The sequence below is a fragment of the Sciurus carolinensis genome, chromosome 9 (assembly GCF_902686445.1).
Source record: "Sciurus carolinensis chromosome 9, mSciCar1.2, whole genome shotgun sequence".
Taxonomy (NCBI): Eukaryota; Metazoa; Chordata; class Mammalia; order Rodentia; family Sciuridae; genus Sciurus; species Sciurus carolinensis.
The window spans coordinates 89,643,425-89,662,923 of NC_062221.1; positions in this window are offsets into that span (position 1 = coordinate 89,643,425).

The following is a 19,499-nucleotide window of genomic DNA, read 5'->3' on the forward strand; positions in this document are numbered from 1 at the left end:
TCCAATTTCATCCATTTGCCTGCAAATGTCATAATTTTATTACTCTTTATGGCTGAGTAATATTTCATTGTATATATATATCACAGCTTCTTTATCCATTCATCAATTGAAGGGCATCTAGCTTGGTTCCACAATCTCGCTATTGTGAATTGAGTAGCTATGAACACTGTTGTGGCTGTATCTCTGTAGTATGCTGATTTTAAGTCCTTTGGGTATAGGCCAAGAAGTGGGATAGCTGGGTCAAATGGTTGTTCCATTCCAAGTTTTCTAAGGAATCTCTATAGTACTTTCCAGAGTGGCTGCACTAATTTGCAACCCCACCAGCAATGTATGAGTGTACCTTTTTCCCCACATCCTCTCCAACACCTATTGTTGCTTGTATTCTTGATAATTGCCATTCTAATTGGGGTGAGATGTAATCTTAGGGTAGTTTTGATTTGCATTTCTCTTACTAGAGATGTTGAACATTTTTTCATATATCTGTTGATTGCTTGTACATCTTCTTCTGTGAAGTGTCTGTTCATTTCCTAAGAGAAGGAGAGAGAAAACTTAACTTATTAAAATTTAGAATGAACAAGGAAATATCACAACAGACATGAGTGAAATACAAAACATAATTAGAAACTATTTTGAAAATCTGTACTCCAAAAAAATAGAAAATCTAGAAGACATCAACAGGTTTCTAGAGTCATATGAATTACCTAAACTGAACCAGGAGGACATACACAATTTAAATAGATCAATTTCAAGTAATGAAATAGAAGAAGTCATCAAAAGCCTATCAACAAAGAAAAGTCTGGGACCAGATGGGTTCTCAGCCAAATTCTACAAAACCTATAAAGAAGAGCTCATTCTAATACTCCTCAAAGTATTCCATGAAATAGAAGAGGAGGGAACCCTCCGAAACTCATTCTATGAAGCCAATATTACTCCGATACCTAAACCAGACAGAGACACATGGAAGAAAGAAAATTTAAGACCAATAACCTTAATCAACATTGATGCAAAAATTCTCAACAAAATTTTAGCAAATCGCATACAAAAATACATTAAAAAGATAGTGAACCACAATCAAGTGGGTTTTATCCCAGGGATGCAAGGTTGATTCAATATCCGGAAATCAATAAATATAATTCACCATATCAACAGACTTAAAGTCAAGAATCACATGATTATTTGGATAATATCTGTCTTTTAAACAAAGCTACTAGGCTCATAGCATACTGTTACTTCTATTTTCATTTTTCTTTCACCCAGTCTTTCCTAATAAGTCCTCATTGCTTTTGAAAATCTCAACTTTGTACTGATTTGTAAAATGCCACCATAAGAGAGTTGTTCTGTCAGTGATCACATTACTATGAGGAAGGATGTGTACCAGGGCAAGTTGGTGCAATTAGTTTTCTATAACTCCCAAGGTAATTGATGTCCTAAGTTCTTCCTGAGCACCACATGTATGGAAGTTGGTGCAGTTCAAGGTTAGTAATAAGTGTAGCTTATGTGCTCCCCAGACTTCTCACTGAAAGCTTTTCATTCTAATCTGAAGGTTCAACAAGAAATGCACTTTATTATCCAGAGATATTAAAATTAAATTTGTAAATCCATATCATAGCCAAGTCTTAGTCACTGTAATGGAATAAGCAGGGTAAGCATTCTTCACGGTACTCCCATTTTCTATACCACATTGCTTTTAAAATTTTTCCCACCATAAAGTAATAGTATCATCATGTTGTACAGGCATTTATCTCAAAATGAGTAAAGCATTTATGCCACTAACATGTTTGTCTGATTTTTAAATTACCTTCAGCTGCTGGACATGCTCTAAAGATTAGATTTGTGATATTTTGATAACTAGATCAGGGGACTATTTTAGAATAGATTGACTTCTGTGTAGTGTGTCTTACAATGACAGTGATAAGTATCACATTTCCCTTGTGTTTTGCCCTTCAGTAGGAGGATCATTTACATTTTAGGTAGGATGATAGGAGCTGAAGATGTGGGAAGAATATAAACAATGATTTCTCCTATTTCATAGGGCAGGAAGGGTAGCTTACTAGGCAACTTTTTTCCTTTCTCTCTTTTTCCTCCCATTGTTGTCTTCTCTGTCTTGCTACTCATTTTCTTCTTTTCAGATGAAGCAAATTTGCAAACTTTTCATATCCATGCTCACTAGTTATATAGAAATAATTAAAATAAGCTATAAACTTAACAATTTTTTTCTCGAGCTGAAACTACATATGGCTATGGAATAAAATCTAATATAATAGGAGTTTTTAATCTGCACTGATATGAACAAATGTATTTTTTTAATTTTTCAATAGGTAATTAATACCATTATTTTAGTACCCTAAACACAAGCTTATTGTTTTACTGGATACATAACATCTTAATATACTGTATATATGTATATATATACACATATGTATTATCTTAATATAGAGAAATATAGATTTCTTGACACATTATTGAGGGATATATTAATATAGAGCTATAATTATATGATGATATAGTTTTATTTATGAATTTAAGAAAATTAATTTTAAATATCATGTTAACAGGTGCTTTTGAATAGCATGGAACTTATTATTTCCAATTTAAAGTAAATGGAAGACAATCTCAAATAATGATTAAATATGCCAGGCTTACAGAGATCTAAAATACAAACTCTACACTTTTAATACAGATCAGAAAAATCTCATCAATGAGCATTTTCCTAAACATCTCTGGATTATATTAACCAACATAAAAAATGGGGAAAATGCAAGTGTCCCTTTCTAAATGGTATTATTTCCAATTATGAAAGTTAAAATAAAATTTGGAAAGTGTTCCAAACTATTCTGTTATATAAACCAATTGTGTTTCTAATGTTAAAAAATAAAGTTACTGAACCAATGCTGAAAAAAAAATAAAGTAAATGGAATCCCCAAGTTTCTAAATGTGTAAATCTGTGGATTTGGCTGCTAATAAGATTATAATGGACAAAGAAGACTTTTCAAACACATTTTATTTTTCCCAAGTTTCTTCTTCTGAGAATCCCTTAAAACGCCTTAAAAGATGTGAACAAATTCATCTTTTGCTTAACTTTTACAGAACAAAACCAACAACTTTAATTCTACAAGTCTTAACAATATAGTAGAAAGAACTGGGTATCTGAGCAAAATTTTGGGTAATCAGTACTGCACAATCTTCATGAAAGTTGCAAGCAACAATAGCTCATGCAAAGTAATATAGTATAGAACTCTGAAAATCTGAAATATTTTTTGCTCCCAACATGATATCTCTCTTCAAAATGCCTGTTTTATTGTTTATTCATTTGCACAGTGTTAACTTACTAGGTGATACTTTTCTAATACATTGATTTACCCTTATAAAGATTTTGTTTTATCGAGATAGTGCAAAGAAATGCTTATTTACAACTTTTCTATAAATTTAATTAACAATTGTGGGTAGCATGGACAGCATCATACCTTAAATACACCAATTTCCAAGAAAGACCTACATGATTACTCCTGTCATGTGCGTTTTACAACATACGTTCTTTAAAAAAGTTATGTACAAATGTTTCCTCATTCTCATATTGGTTTATATGACCCATGAACATAGTTGCACTGTTTACAGTTAGAGTCTGCCATCTACATGGGTTTGTCTTTAGAGGTAATGATATTGATAATATTGAGAAGAAAAGAGAATGCTTCAGTAGGAAAAAAGGAAGAGGAGGGAAGAGGAAGGTGGAGAGGGGAAGGAGAGGAAGTGTAGCAAGAGAGGGACAAGGAGATGAGGGAGAATGAGGCAAAGTGGAGAAGAAATGGAGAAAGAACAAAAGGAGGAAGGAAGGAAATTCAGTCAGTTATCTGCTGTTGGAGGGAAAGATATTTTCAATCTTTAATTTCTAAACCGGAGGAAAAATGCTCCTCTTTTCTATTAGATTTTGTTGTTCCTCTTTAGTAATATGCAATGCTCCTCGAACAGATTAGTAATACTAACCTGAAGAATAAAATGCTTTCATCCAGGAAATGCTAAATGCACAGCAAGCCCACATGGACTCAGGAAGTGCTGTCTGTTCAAGGAAGCAACTTACCTGTTAGTAAATGGAATGTTCTTCCTTGGTGCACCTTGTGCTGTATTTACAAGTGTCCTAGAATTGGTATTGATTTAACTCATAGCAAGTCTTCTTTACTCTGTTGTTTCCTTAGCCTGACATGCTAAAGTTTTTTGTGTGTATTTGATAAAGGTTTCATCCATTAAAAATATTTGTGGCTATTATATATGAATATTATATTTAGAAGTTATAAATTTTTAAAACACAAAAAGACAAACATCATCTGGTACTAAACACATAACATTTTAACTAAATTTTGTGCAAAATACAAAATGATAAACCTCTAAGCTTTATGGACTTGGCCTGAGAAAATAAGATGCATCTCAATTCTGTGACCCAAAGATGACTCTCATTGCTTTTATTAGAAATATTTAAGTTTATTTATTTGTCTTAGGGCTAGAGCCTTAGTAAAAAAAAAAAAATCTTTCACAACTAATTTCATTACTATCTTACATGAGATAAATGGGAACAAAAAGTCAAGCCAAGGAAAATAATTTGAATATTTCTCTAATCATCATTAGACTTAAATGCCTCTAAATCACTTTAGGTTTCTCATTTATACTCAAATACTTTCCCATGAAAAGACCTATCATTTTATATAAATTTGTAAGTGACATTAGCTCTCTGTGTTTCAAAACACTAAAATAGGATAAAATCTCTTACCACCATTAATTCTAATAAAAATATTCAGAATACAACTAAATTATCAAGAGGCCTTTTCCCCTCCACATGTGGGTTAAAACCCACTTTCCTTAGGGAAATTATCTGACTTCCAAAAGAATTATAAACAGAAACTCATACTAGTAAGAGCACCACTAACCAAGTAATTTGCAATATTTTAGTAGAGGAGTTAAAAAGTCAGAATGATGGACAAATGGCTTGCAGCACATGGCATTACAAAAAGATAGAGTTTACACATATAACTGGCCTCCTGTTATGCAAAATGTCTACCACTACAATTGGCACACCAGAGACTTAATTTTGCTGTTGGTCTACATCATAAATTATAAATAAAATGAATGCAAAAATTCCAAGTCCTATAAATCATTAATTTTTAGCAACATGACCAAAGGAAAGTTGACAATCTTAGTTGTTTTTTGAATTTCGATGCAGAACAATATTGTGAAATAATTTATCATCTAAGAAGAACTAGGATTTCCTTTTACTGGAGGGGAAGGGAAATTCAGTAATTATCATTAAAATTAGGACTCATTTATAAAACCTTGAATGTAATGATTGCAGATAACACATTCATCATTCAGATTGAAAATATTTTATTATTCAATTAGTAAATGTGTTACACAGTATTGCATTAAAAATAAGAAATTATTCTGTAAGAACTATTATGCAAGGATATTAGCATACTCAGAATATGATTATTTAGGTTAGATTATACAGTCTTATACTTTATTTTCTCAACATCTTTGTAAAGGACCTTCCTTTTAACATTTTTCCTTTACTTTTAACTTTATATTTAATGTAATTTTAGGTTTGCAAGCAGTTGTAAGAAATCATGAAGAGTAATCAGGTACACTCAGCCGTCAATAGTAATGTCTTGTCGGAGAACTATACAATGCATCAACCAAATTAAAATTTCACCAGTTTTATATACATTTATGTTTGTGTGTGTGTGTTTGTGTATGTGTATGTGTGTGTGTGTATGTGTGTGTGTGAATGTGTGTTTAGCACTATAAATTTTTATCATATTCAGACGACCACCACTATAGTTAAGACACAAAAAAAAGTTGCTGCGTACAGTGGCGCATGCCTGTAATCCCAGCAGCTCCGGAGGCTGAGGCAGGAGGATCAACAGTTCAAAGCCAGCCTAAGCAAAAGCGAGGCACTAAGCAACTCAGTGAGACTCTGTCTCTAAATAAAATGCAAAAAATAAATAAATAAAAAAGAGAAGAAAAATAGGGCTGAGGATGTGGCTCAGTGATCAAGTGGCCCTGAGTTCAATCCCTGGTACCCGTCCCCCCAAAAAAAGATACAAAAATTATATGTTATATTGCAGCTATCTTGTTAATTTTATAGCCATTTTTACCTTCTACCTCCTCTTCCTACCAGCTATAAAATCCTGAAAATCACTCTGTCTTCTCCATGTCTATAACTTTGTCATTTTAATAACTGTCATTTCATGTCATATAAATGCAATCCTCTAAGATTATTCTTTGTACTCAGCATAAGGCTGAATTTGTGCCATGCTAGTTTTTTGAATTGACTTAAAATTTGTATAAAGGGTTTTGTGAGTACCTTGGAATATTCTACATAGACAATCCTGTCTTCTGCGTATCAAATTTCTTCATTTATTTCCTTACAGTTACATGTATTTTATTTCTTATTCTTTCTTTAATAACCATGGTTAGAACTTCCATAATTATGTGGAATAAGAGAATTGAGCATAAACATCCTTGTTCCCAAATCAGTTGCAAAGCATTCTGTCTTTTTATGATTTCAGCTGTATGTTTTTATAAATTCTATTAAGGAAGTTCCCATTGTTAATATGTTGAGATTTTTTTCATTGAATATGTATTGAATTTTTTCAAAAGCTTTTCTGTACCATTTCATAAGAACATACTATTTCCATCCTTAGCTTGTTGATGTGTTATAACAAATATTGAAACTCCCATACATACCTAGAACAAATTTCATGTATTCTTGATGTATAATTATTTTTGTTCTTTGCTGGATATGAACAGTTATATTTTGTTGATGACTTTGTATCTCAGTTCATGAGATATACTAGTTTTATTTTTGAATGAGGACACCAATACCACTAACCATAAAATGACTTGAAAGGTAGTCCTTCCCTTTGTATTCATTGGAAGAGTTTGAATAAATTTGATTTGAATGCTTCTTTCAATGTTTTGAATAATTACTGAGTAAAGTCATATGAACTTAGAAAATTGTTTCTAGTAGTTTTTAATGACACAATAAATGTCATTCATAATTATAAAATGATTCAGGTTGCCTGTTTCAACTGGATGAGTTTTAGTAGTTTGTGATTATACAGGTAACTATTCATTTGTTTAAAATTGTCATATTCATGAGCACAAAGCTATTTACATTATGCTTTTAATAACTTTATAGACTTCAGAATCTATGGTTATATCCAATTTTATTCCTGATATTAGTGATCTGAGTCTTTTTTCTTTTCACTTTGTTTGCCTTGCATTAGCAATTTTATAAACATTATTGACTTTTTTGAAGATCAGCATTTTGCTTCATTGATTTTTTTTTCTCTAATGTTTCAATCATTTAAAAAATGTTATATAAATGGAATAACTTGTGATGGAATTCATTTATTCTCCTACGTCTATTACTTCCTTCCTCTTTGTTCTGAGTTTATTTTCTCATCTACTTTCTTTTGAGGTGGAAACTTAAATTATTAAATTGAGACTTTTCAAGGGTAAATGCTAACTGCTATATATTTTCCTCTCTGCACTGCTTTAGTTGGAGCTCATATGCCTTGGTATTCATCACAGTCAGTTCCATTTATTTTATCATTTATTTTGCAATTTTCCATTTGAGCTATGGATTACTTAAAAGTATGTTAATTTCCAAGTGTTTACAGAATTTTCCTGGTATCTTTGTTATTGATTTCTAGTTCCTTTAAATTATTATGAAAGAATAAAACCCACATGATTTCAATTGCTTTAAATGTCTTCAGGTTTATTTTATGGTCCAGAATATTTTCAGTCTCAGTGACTATTCCATGAGGGCTTGAAAAGCATATATGTATTGTGCTGTCAGTTGACAGAGAGGAATAAACTCTATTTGTCAACATGTTGGCTGATTATTGGGTTCAAGCATTTTCTTTTCAGCCACAGCCTAACTATGTACTTAATGCTTACTTTTTACTCTGTAAAATAGAAATATTTTATTACTTAACAATTTTTGTGGGGATCATATGAAAGAACTTTTAATAGTTATTTTTTAATTAAAAAATGCCACATGTTCAGATGTCCATTGTCATCTCTGCAATGAATGTGATGAAATCAAGACCCTCGCTGTTTGATGCTTGAAGCTAAATGTTATAAAAAAATTGGCACACTTATCATTTGAAACAGGATTATAAAAAGCAAATGACATATGTTCAGCTTCATGTCACAAATAATATAAAAACATAATATTTGTGCCCCATGTACTTCTCATCTTTCATGAGTTTTATATACAAATAAGAGAAAACAGGCAAGACTGCTCTGTACTTTAAAAGGTGAAGAGATAATGATTTGACAAATATTTTATAATTCCATTTTGTAAAACATTAAAAATGTAACAAGTCTTCAAAAAATACTCATTAAGGAAAGCCATTTCTATCTTTACTTAATACATCATCTTTTGATTTTCCTTGTCATCCCTCTCCACTCCTCTCATCAGTCTAATTTTTACTCTTTCAATTAATTTTATATTTTGAAATAGAATTGAAATGTTTAGACAGATTATTGTGTGGCATCCTCAAATAGACTCACTGCAGTCAAAGACAGGGTTTCTCAATCTATCTCTGGGGAAAGACTGATACTTGACTTTTCTGATAAATTGATGACTGGATGCATATTACTGCCTATAACTAGAAACTAACTGCACATGTAACTCACTGTGAAAGGTTTAAAACACCTAAATTGCTCTGCAAGCTATTTAATAATACACCAAATATTGCTTAACTTTTCTTTTGCTTGTCTAGTTTAGAGTGCTAATAATCAATTAGCAAATAGTCTTTGAATAAACATAGTAACAGAAGAATCATTGATTTAGCCTAACAAATACTTCCTTGTCTAGTGACTAAAGTAACAGTTCATGAGATGTGATGTAAAGGTTTGCAATTGTTAAATATAAGAACATTTCCAAATAGCATATAGTTAATAGGAATTTCATTGTTCACATGTGCATGATTACTGGCAACCCTAGAAGGATTTCCAGATTTTCTCTAGGCATCTGAGATATATCAAAGTTGGTAGGTTACTAGGCACTTTGTATTATAGTGCTTATGCTACAAAGAACAGATCTGGGGAGCCTGAACCTTGGAAGGATGAATATAAAATAATATACAGTGGGTATAGAATAATTTTTGCTGATTATGACATGAACATATACCTTGGAAATTATGTTTTGTTAATTAGGGGCTTATCCAGGTGTGAAGATTTCTTTAATCTGAATCTCTGAAGTGTATGCTTACTCTGTCATGTAAGTAATACAAAAGGACTAATCAATTCCCACTGAAAACTACTGGAAACTAGCTTACAAATACCCTCAAAGGTCAGGGATCTTGACAAATTTGAAGAACTCGATCATCAGTGACTGCTTTGATATTTCTTTTTGTTTCATGTTTGTGGTTCTGGGGAAGGAACCCACGACATTATGAAAACTAGGCAAAGTGGTCTGCCACTGAGCTACAGACCCCGTCCAGTGACTGCTTCAATGGTACTCAACTGAGAAATGTATTTTTCAGAAGTGTCTGGCCCAGAAAAGTCAAAATGAACACACTGGGATTAAATATTTTTCTGATCCTTGAGACTCCCAGGCTTTTTGCTGTTTGACAGATTAATTGTTAAAACAGTATATCTTTATTTAAAAAGTAGGGCCGATATGATGTTTTCTAAGTTTCTTCCAATAGAAATTCTCTGGGCCTGGAAGTGTGGTGGAATTTTTGTCTAGCAAGAGCAGGTTCCTGGATTTAATCCCCAGTACTGAAAAAAAAAAATTCAAAATCCATAACAAAAACTACTAAATCATAGTGGTAGTTGCTCATTAGCTATATGGTTGTCATATTGCAAACAACTGTATTGGTAATGAGCTACTTCTATTATGGCTTGATTTAGTGAGTGCAAATACCCATTGTGATTTCTTGCAATAAAATCAGAATAAATACAAAAATGTGAATGAGTTTGACTCATCACTTGACTATAATATATGAACACATTTTAACACAGCTCTGTTACCATGATAGAACTTATGCCAGCAGTCATAGTACTACTATGGCCAAAGAGTGGGCAAGATTCTGTACAGATAACAAAGGTTCTAATTCTTGAGAGAGCGAACATAAACAGCAAATATCTAATTATATTTCTTGAAGACATTTGATAATATCTAAGAAAATGTATTACTAGATATATAGATCTTGATACCTATATATATATCAATACATAAAACTAATTTTACTCTTACTATTTTCATTCTGTTATCTCCTTTAGTATATAGTCTTTAGGTCAACAAATAAAATGAAGAAAAAAATATGCAAAATCATAGAAACTTCAGGGTTCTATTCCAAATTACTAATTTTATCCTATGTTTATATATTAACTTACTTCTAACTTCATTAGGAACTTTTAAAAGCTTATATATATGCATATATATAAGATTTTCTAAGTTGTTTTTGTATCTTTCATCTTTTATACCTTTTAATTATTTTTCTTCTTTTGTAGTTGATGCTTTTGATCAGCAGTTTTCATGTACTGACTAGTGAACTCTCATTATCTGTAAAGGCATTTTCTTGATTATGTTACCCACTTTACATAATGTGTTAAATATGTTTTGGATTCATCTGTCTCTATTATCTATCAAATTTTAAAAGTTCCTGACTGCCCAAATATGACATGGGTTAATTCTCTGTGCAAATCCTAAACTTAAATAGGCATTATAATTAAAATCACCAAAAAATTGTCTGAATTATAGTTCTGAAGACAATATCAATAGGACTGTAAAACTCAAGAGTAGGAAAACTTTTAAAAGTTTGGGCAGAGAGCAAACAAAGCACTTTTCCAATCTCAGCATCTTAAATAAACATCAGTAAAGACTAACAAACAGAAAAAAAAGCAAGTGCTCAAATGTCCTGGGAAGTTTAACAGAATAAAAGTAATAGAAAAGAACATCTACTTCACTTTGTCTCACTATTTTAACTGTACCCATTAGAGGAGATTAATTCTTAAGAGGATTTTTAAAATTATTATTAATTTCAAAACAGTTTATTATCCCTGCATGATACAGGTTTTATAAGAGATATATGAGACAACCTTACTTTAATCATTTGGATAGTAGAACTGATCACAGAGAATTCTAAAATGTACTGAATCCTGCTGATGGACTGTGTTTTCAAGAATGAATACACAATGTTCACTATAATCACATTCAATTTATGGGTTTATTCATTTCATTCTTTGAAATTCCATCTGATGTTCTTTTCAGCTTATGTGTAAAGCTTCCTCATCTTGGAAGGGCATTTTTGAATCATCTAACATATGTCTGGAATAATCTGAATTGTAGACACACAATATGGACATTTTGAAGTAAATTGATTTAAGATTCTTGGCTATCTCCACTAACACATGTAATCCATTGAGGACAGTTGAAACAAGATACACATACAGGAACAGATTAAAGTGGTATGCAAAATAGTTTACAAAGAAAAAAAACAAGAAGTTTTTAGTCTTCAGTGAGGTCTAAGTGTCCCTTCAGAGTTAGATTTCATGGGGGGTGGGAGGAAGTCAAGAATGGAGGAAGGAGGGACTGTACAGAGGGAAAAGAGTGGTGGGAGAGGTGGGGATGAGGGAAAAAAATAACAGAATGAATCAAACACCATTACCCTATGTAAATGTATGATTACACAAATGGTATGCCTCCACTTCAATGTGTATAAACAAACAAGATGTATCCCATTTGTTTACAATAAAAATAAATTTAAAAAAATAATGCTTCTCAACATTTTGGTCAAGATGAATTTTCATTGTATCAGGCTATGAGAAAGGGTTCAACATTTTGCTTCAGAAGAGCAAGGACAATAGCATTTCCCAGTCAAATACCAAACATAAGCTGTCTCTGCACATACCCAAATGCCCCTGGGTGGATGGAGTTGTAACTTCTCTTAGAGAACTACTGGATGTGAAGGGTTCCATATCTTTTCCACCCCTTAAGTTTTGGGTAAATGAGCACTTGTCCCTCTCTCTTCTATCTCATATTCCTTCCTAATGAAGAAGGGTGTGGAGAAGGATCAATCATGTGAAGAGCTTATTATGATTTCTTTGCTTTGGAGTATCTGATATTCACTATGCCAGTTCTCATTCCAATGAGGTGTCAGCTTATAGGAAAAGGGTCTGGGCCAACTAAAGGCCAGTAGTTACTTGGATCGATCTGACACTGGGAGAAAGAGGTTAATTCAGAAGGCAAATGTCTACATATTTATATTATTTTAAGCTTTATCTTACTTGTTGTCATTTCTAATTTGGTTTCATATTTGCAAAAGCAAGGTAAGTGAGTTATTAATTTGGCCCCTCAGTTCCTAGCACAATTGAGATTTTAACATTTGAGACCCCTCTCTCTTGTGATATCACATGTCCATTCTCTAGGAAGGAATGAGGTGTGCCACATTTCTGACTATGCCATCAGTTGTGATAGGACAGAAATGCCAACTTTATCCCAGGACCCACAGGCTTCATGCCATTTTAAATGACTATTGTCACAAGGCAGTTCCCTACTTCTTGGTTCTCCTAACAGTCTGCTTATAATTATGTGCAGTGCACGTTCTTACTGGAGGTTAACTACAATGTAAATAAAATAACTAAGGAAAATATAAAGTGTATAATGAATCAATGAATACAAGTTGCCTATGCTTTAATATATATGTCACATTTAGAAGAGATAGATGTAATATAATTTTTCTTATTTTTTTTTATTTTTGAAGTAGTAGAACTGACCACTCATATATTTATAGATAGAAACTATCCTAATATTTGCACTTTATTTTTATCAGTGCTTCTTGTGTTTATTTACACATCATTTTCACAATTTGGTCATCTGGCTTTGTTGGATTGACATCTTCTCCATAAAAGTTTTTCATCTTTGGTTTAAGCAATGGGCTCTGAAGCTCTCATCTTCCATTCTATCATATCACATGTACTTCATCTCTAGTTCTTTTCTAAACATAAAGCCAATCATGTCATTCCATTCTCTAAAATGTTCATAGCTTCTTGTCACCTACAGGATAATGTTCAAATTCTTCAGTTTCTTAATTACCTGGCCCATGGACTGTGGAAACTATTCTCCTTCACATTAGTTTCAAAACTTCTTCATCAGTTTCGGTAATTTGGTCTAGTGTAGTAATTGAACATCCCCATTATGCCCCATTGCATATGCTATTTGGTCCACATGGAATATTTGCTCACCTGTAATCGTGATACCACTCAGCACTTCTTTCTTTATGAAGCATTTCTTGGATATTTTCAAGAGAGTATTAATAATCCTATGCTCTGGCTTCTATTGCTTCCTATCATTCATTCAATATCATATTTTAATTTTGTGCACAAATACTTTTCCTCATTGGAATAACTGAAACATGAACTCTCTAAAGTCATTTACTTCATATTTATTTTTAGTGTTACAAAGTCAATAAGAAAATGAACAAAAAGCAGGGAATGAGGAGAAATTATTAGTAATCAAAGTAATATAAAGTAAATAAGCATCATGTTGTGGAGAGTAACTTGGGACTTTCTAAGAAGAAATATCAACTTCACATCTTCTCTTCCACTGATTTCATTCCCTCCCTCATTCATTTGCTCAGCAATGGTCTGTTCATCATAGAAAAAGAGATGTTGACAGAATAGAACTCTTAACATTTCCTAATTGAAGCATTATGTTAAATGATATAATTATATGAATAGAAAGAATTAACAATGACCTGTAGTTGGTCACAAGTGATTTTATTTTCTTATGTGGAAATATGCTAATGTATTCCATTATATATGCTACAATGTAAATAAATAGCTGATGCACAAACAAGACTTACTGAACATTGAAAAACTACAGTATTTTAAAATTAATTAGGTTATTTTAAGTGTGAGGAATATACAAGTAAGGTAAGTCATTGTTTATAATTCTGTTGCAGAAATACTTTACAAATGTATGGAGTACTTTGTGGTAATGTGCCTGCCCTTAAAAGCATTGGCAAAATCAGTCTTCTGTTTTGGAGAGATACATCTGCCAGGAATGTAAAGAACAGAAATACAAAACACAAGCCGGGGCAGGAGGCTCTTCACACTCATCGAACACAACCCTGTTCAATTTGTATGATAATAAATGTCAAACCAAGCTTTGAAATCTTGTTTATGGATCGCAAGACTTTGAAACCCAAGTGCTATTTTTTATCTCTTCTATGGTCAATGTTTCAGAAAAGAAAAATCTTAAATGGTACACCAGGCGATATGATGGATTGGATTCTATGGATTCTGATATCAAAAAAGTGAGCTTCTGGCACAATGCAAATCATGCAGTGCAAAGATCAGAAACGTGGTTAGGAGAAAAGTGAGACATACGCAGACAAAAAAAAAAAAAAAAAAAAAAAAGACCTTTCATGGATACTACAAATACATGTTTGAGGAAGAAGCACAAAAATCCTTAGAGGCTAGGAATATCATTTGTTAGTTATAAAAAAAAGTACGAATTTTAAAATAACAAGGTAAGTACAATCTTTTTGATATCACCGATATTTATAATAATGATGTTCCTGAATATATTCTGATGCTAAATATCATCATGTTTAAAGAAATAATATCTGTAGGAGTCACATGCTTCAACATGACATGCTTAATGCAGAAACATTGTAGAAAACATGCAAATTAGTTCTAAATTTTAGCAGTTATTTTGAAAGTACTAAAGCCCCTTTTCTGAGGTATTATTTTACAGTTTGCTTTAGGGGGACAATGCGAAATGGAGGAAAGCCAAAAGGACAACTTCATGCCTTCAAAAGAATTTGAAATAACTTGGAGCCTGAATGGAAAGGCTTGCAGATTTTATGAAAGTTTTAAAGCAACTGTGATAAGGAAAACAAAAGCCTGGAGGTTTTACTTAATTTGTGGTTCAATTTATTAACGTGATATTTTGTCAGAATACAGCATTAAATACTGACTCTCTACTATGATGCATTATGGTCTAATGTGTGAACCATATATTACTTTAAAAATATGCTAAAAGTCATTTATATTCATAGGAAAAATATTCTGAATGAACAAATATTTCTTCATTTATAGTATCATTGTAAAGTGTTGACTAGGTATAGTATGACATATTTGTACTCAGGGAAAATAAATGCATGGATTCAAAAAATATTCAAAAAATTAATACTGTACAAAAATTATAAAATCATTCAAAGTAAAATTTTCTATTGGAATATGGAATGTAATTTAGGAGTTTATATATCCCTATTAGGCTAACTAAAGGATTATCTGTATTTATGAAGATTTTGAAAAGTAATCTGTGAGGATAGATGTGCATTGGGAGAACATGTCCAAGGAAGGTTATATTTTAGCAATCTCATTTCTCCTAGGAAGAGCCACTTATTTTATTAGTTGTGGAATACTCTTGGCCTCTCTGTACCTTGGATATACTTTGTGATAAACAGTCTTTCACAATGTTTATGAATGTAAGTACCAATGTATGACTAATCTGAAAATTATATCCTTTTATTTTTCTCTCCTGATATTTTGAGTCAAAATTCAATAAAGGCTTAAATTTAAAAAATCTTTAAAACAAAGAAAAGAGAATTTAATAACATATGTATATTCAAGGAAATGAAAAAAAAATCCTTCATAGGAGAAAATTAAAATGAATTCAAAAGAAAATAACAAGAAATATAAAGGTGTCACAGAGTCTCAAATGAAGAGTCAATTGAGGGAAAGTATGCATAAAATCCATAAAGAATTTAGGGAAAATCTTAAAATATATTAAAATCAAGGAAATGCAATATGAAAAAATGAGAAACAAATGCATATGAAAGGGAAATAACATAAAATATAAAATTTAGGCCGGCCTTTAGATTTTATGTAGAATTTAATTTCCTCCTTCTTTCTTTTTATTACATTCCTATCCCTCCCTCAAATGGAATAAGCCACTGTCTTTAATGAGGTGTGTTATATATTTAATCTATGCTCAGCACTTTTTTTTTCTATAATGATCTAACATGCAATATTTATAAAACATCATTGGTGTTTTTAAGTGTACATGAATGATAACAAACTGTAGGCATCTTCGAATTGATTTCCTTACTCAACGCTGAGATTTTAAAATATATCCTCTCAAATACATTTAAAAATGTAATTTATATTGTAAATCGAATCTATGCAGCACATTCATTGTCAATCTTATACAATACATATTTAGCTAGGTCAATATATAGACATAATTTTCTATATATTCTGATGTCACATATATGATTCCTGCGTATACATGAAAATATCTCTCTAGAAGTATATTTGCTGGGTAAGCATATTTTAAATTTTCCTAAATTTTGAAAAAGTGTCAAAAAATAATTTACAACACTAACAATATTACTAGAAGTGGAGATAGGTTTCAGTTTCTGCCAATCTTCCCTCCAATCCCCCTTGCTAAATTTTGCCTATCTTGTTGGATCAGAAAAAATGTACCTGACTGTTTAATTTGAATTTTTTTGATTATTAATAAGTTCAAATATATCAATATAAAAATATTGGTCAAGGATAAGTTCTACTCAGTGCAATAATGCTTTGTCATTTTCTTCTTCATTTGTAGAAGCTATTTACATATTCTCAATCCAACCATTTTTTTCTTTCTGTTTTATGAAATACATAAAACATAAGTATCTTTTTCTAGGCTACTTGGTACTTTCCAATTGTGTCCAGACAAATTTTTAAATTGTTTATCTTAAATGTGGTCCAAAATGTGTTTTATATTTTGATATGGCCTTACTCATCAGTCATTTTTCAATAATGTTTAATAATTTTTTCCTGCAAATAATTTGCTGCAAAAGGATTATATCAAAATTTTCTTAATATATTCAGAATTCAATACAAATTTGATATTAATTACATATGCGGTGTAAAGTAAGTCAACTGGTTTTTTATGTGTGTTATGACATAACTCAATTGGTTCAATGTCAGATATTGAATGCCTTTTTCTGAATGATTTACTATTGTAATTGTATCATATACCAAGATCCTAGAAATATTTATGCTTATTTCTACACCATTTGTTCTGTTCCATTGAATTCTGTGTATAGTTCTGTATCAGTGGCCATGCTGTTTCATCTCAAATAGTTTCACAAGCATTGTGACATATAGTAGGGATAGTTTGCCTGTCTTTACTTATTTTTTCATTTTTTCTCTTTGCACTATCATATGGATTTAAAACCAATTTTTGACTTCTTTGAAAGATACTATTATGATGAAAATTTCATCAGTTTTATTAAGGCTTAAGATGTCTGCATTTTATGATGTGACTTTTTACTCTCAGGTATCTAGTATCTCTCTCAGAATATTTAGGTTCTATTTTATGGACAATTTAAAAATTCATTTTCCATTAATTCTTGCACATTTTTCCAATTCATTCCAGTAAACCTTCTGCAAGTTGTGGGTTCCAAATATTATATAACATCCTTTAAAATATTGCACTTTCTCTTGTTTACTATATATGATTTATAAGCTATATATGATTTTTAACCTATTGCAGAAGTCTTGCTAAATGCTTTATGTTACAAATAGATTCAGATTTTCTGAGAAGAATATGTGATAGTTTGACTTCTTAGAAAATTATATTGCTCGCAAATAATACAACTTCTCAATTCATAAGTCTCATTTCCTTTTGTAGAAACTTTTCATTATTCACAGCATCCAATGATTAAATAACAAGGATGTGAGAGATTTCTTGGTTGATTCCTGATATTACTGAAAATGCTTTAAATCTTAATTTTAAGTATTAGGTTTGCAAGAGATTTTTAGTACAATAATTCATGAGGTTAGAAAATTTCCCCTCTAGTTTTACTTTGATAAGGATTTTGCTTTCTCAAATCATAAATAAATGTTGAATTTTTTAGAATCCTCATTTCAAATTTATAAGAAATTTGCAATTTTTTGTCCCTTAATTGACAATATTTTCATGTGTCCATCCAATATGGACATAAAGTTTTAAAATGCATTATGGATTCAATTTGCTAATACTTCTGGGAAAAGGACTTTCTTCATCTAAAGTCATAAGTAAAGATCAACATAATTTTCTCATTTTAGCCTATACTGTTTTGGGATCATAGCCTTGCTACCTCATGCATCAGCTTTCTGTAGCTGGCATAGAAATTGTCAAACATTAGATGACTAAATTTTTAAAAAATGTATTTCATCAAAGTTCTGGAGGGTAGAAATCTGAAATGAAGGTGTCAACTGGACTTCTCTCTGGAAGATCTAGGGAAAAAGAATCCTTCCTTTCCTCTGTCAGCTTCTGCTGGTTATAGACAGTCTTTCGTGTCCCCATGTTTGCAGGCATATCACCCTGATTTCTGCCTCCAAACCACATGATCTTCCCTGTGACTGTGTCAATTCTATACTGCAGTCTCCCCCTTCTTTCTTTTATAAAGACAATAGTCATTGGATTTAGCATCTATCCTAATCTGGTGGGATCAACCTTAACTTATTACATATAGAATGCTTCTATTTATGTAGAAAGTGATGTTTTAAGGTCCTGGATCAACATGAAATTTTGGAGGACATGATTCACATACTATATCTCATGAAATTAAGTGTATAAAAATACTTTTTCCCCTTTGTTTAAGCCATTTGGATTTTCATAAAGCCGAGGTAAACCATATGAGTTGGGGGTATTCTTGAAAAGGGAGAAATATTTTTTCCTCCGATTTTAATAGTTATTTTACATTTTACTAGTCTTTTCTGTTTTAATATTTTTCAATTTTTCTAAGCAATTTGAAGATAAAGATTTCTTCAAAAAATTGTTTTTTTTTTTATTCTGACTTTCAGAATAAGTGGTACAATTATTTATCATGGTTACTTTTATGAATTTTATGTTTATCTTTGCTGATATTTCAGTGATTGTTCCAATATTGTTTACTTATATGTAAAAATCAATTTTAATCAAGGTCAGTATTCTGGTGTATCTAAGACATTACTACTCTTTAAAAAAAATAGCTTTAAATTTGTTAATCCATGGATGTTATACCTCAGTCTTTAATACATCTTACTCATTTTATTAATTATATTTTAATATATACCAAATTCATATCAAAATGTTGTCCTCTCAACTCACAAATGATTCCAAAACTATTATATTTAAAATTTCCACTATGATTACAGAGTTTTTTTTTCTTTATGATTATCACATTTTTACTACGTGTCTATCAAGTTTATGTTGTTGAGGAACTGGGGGTAAGTGTTTCTCTGTAGGTGAATTCATAATCTAATCAGCAAAGTTGTCCCCCTTATTATTATTTTTATTGGTCCTTTATGTTTTGCATTTCATTTTTATACATTAATCTAAGCATAGCTATGCTCTACATAAAATTTGCTTAATACATCCTTTAAAATTTTTTGATATTTGCAAATTTTCTGTTTTCTATGGTAGTCTGACTCAAATATTCTCACCAAAAACATCTTTTCAACAC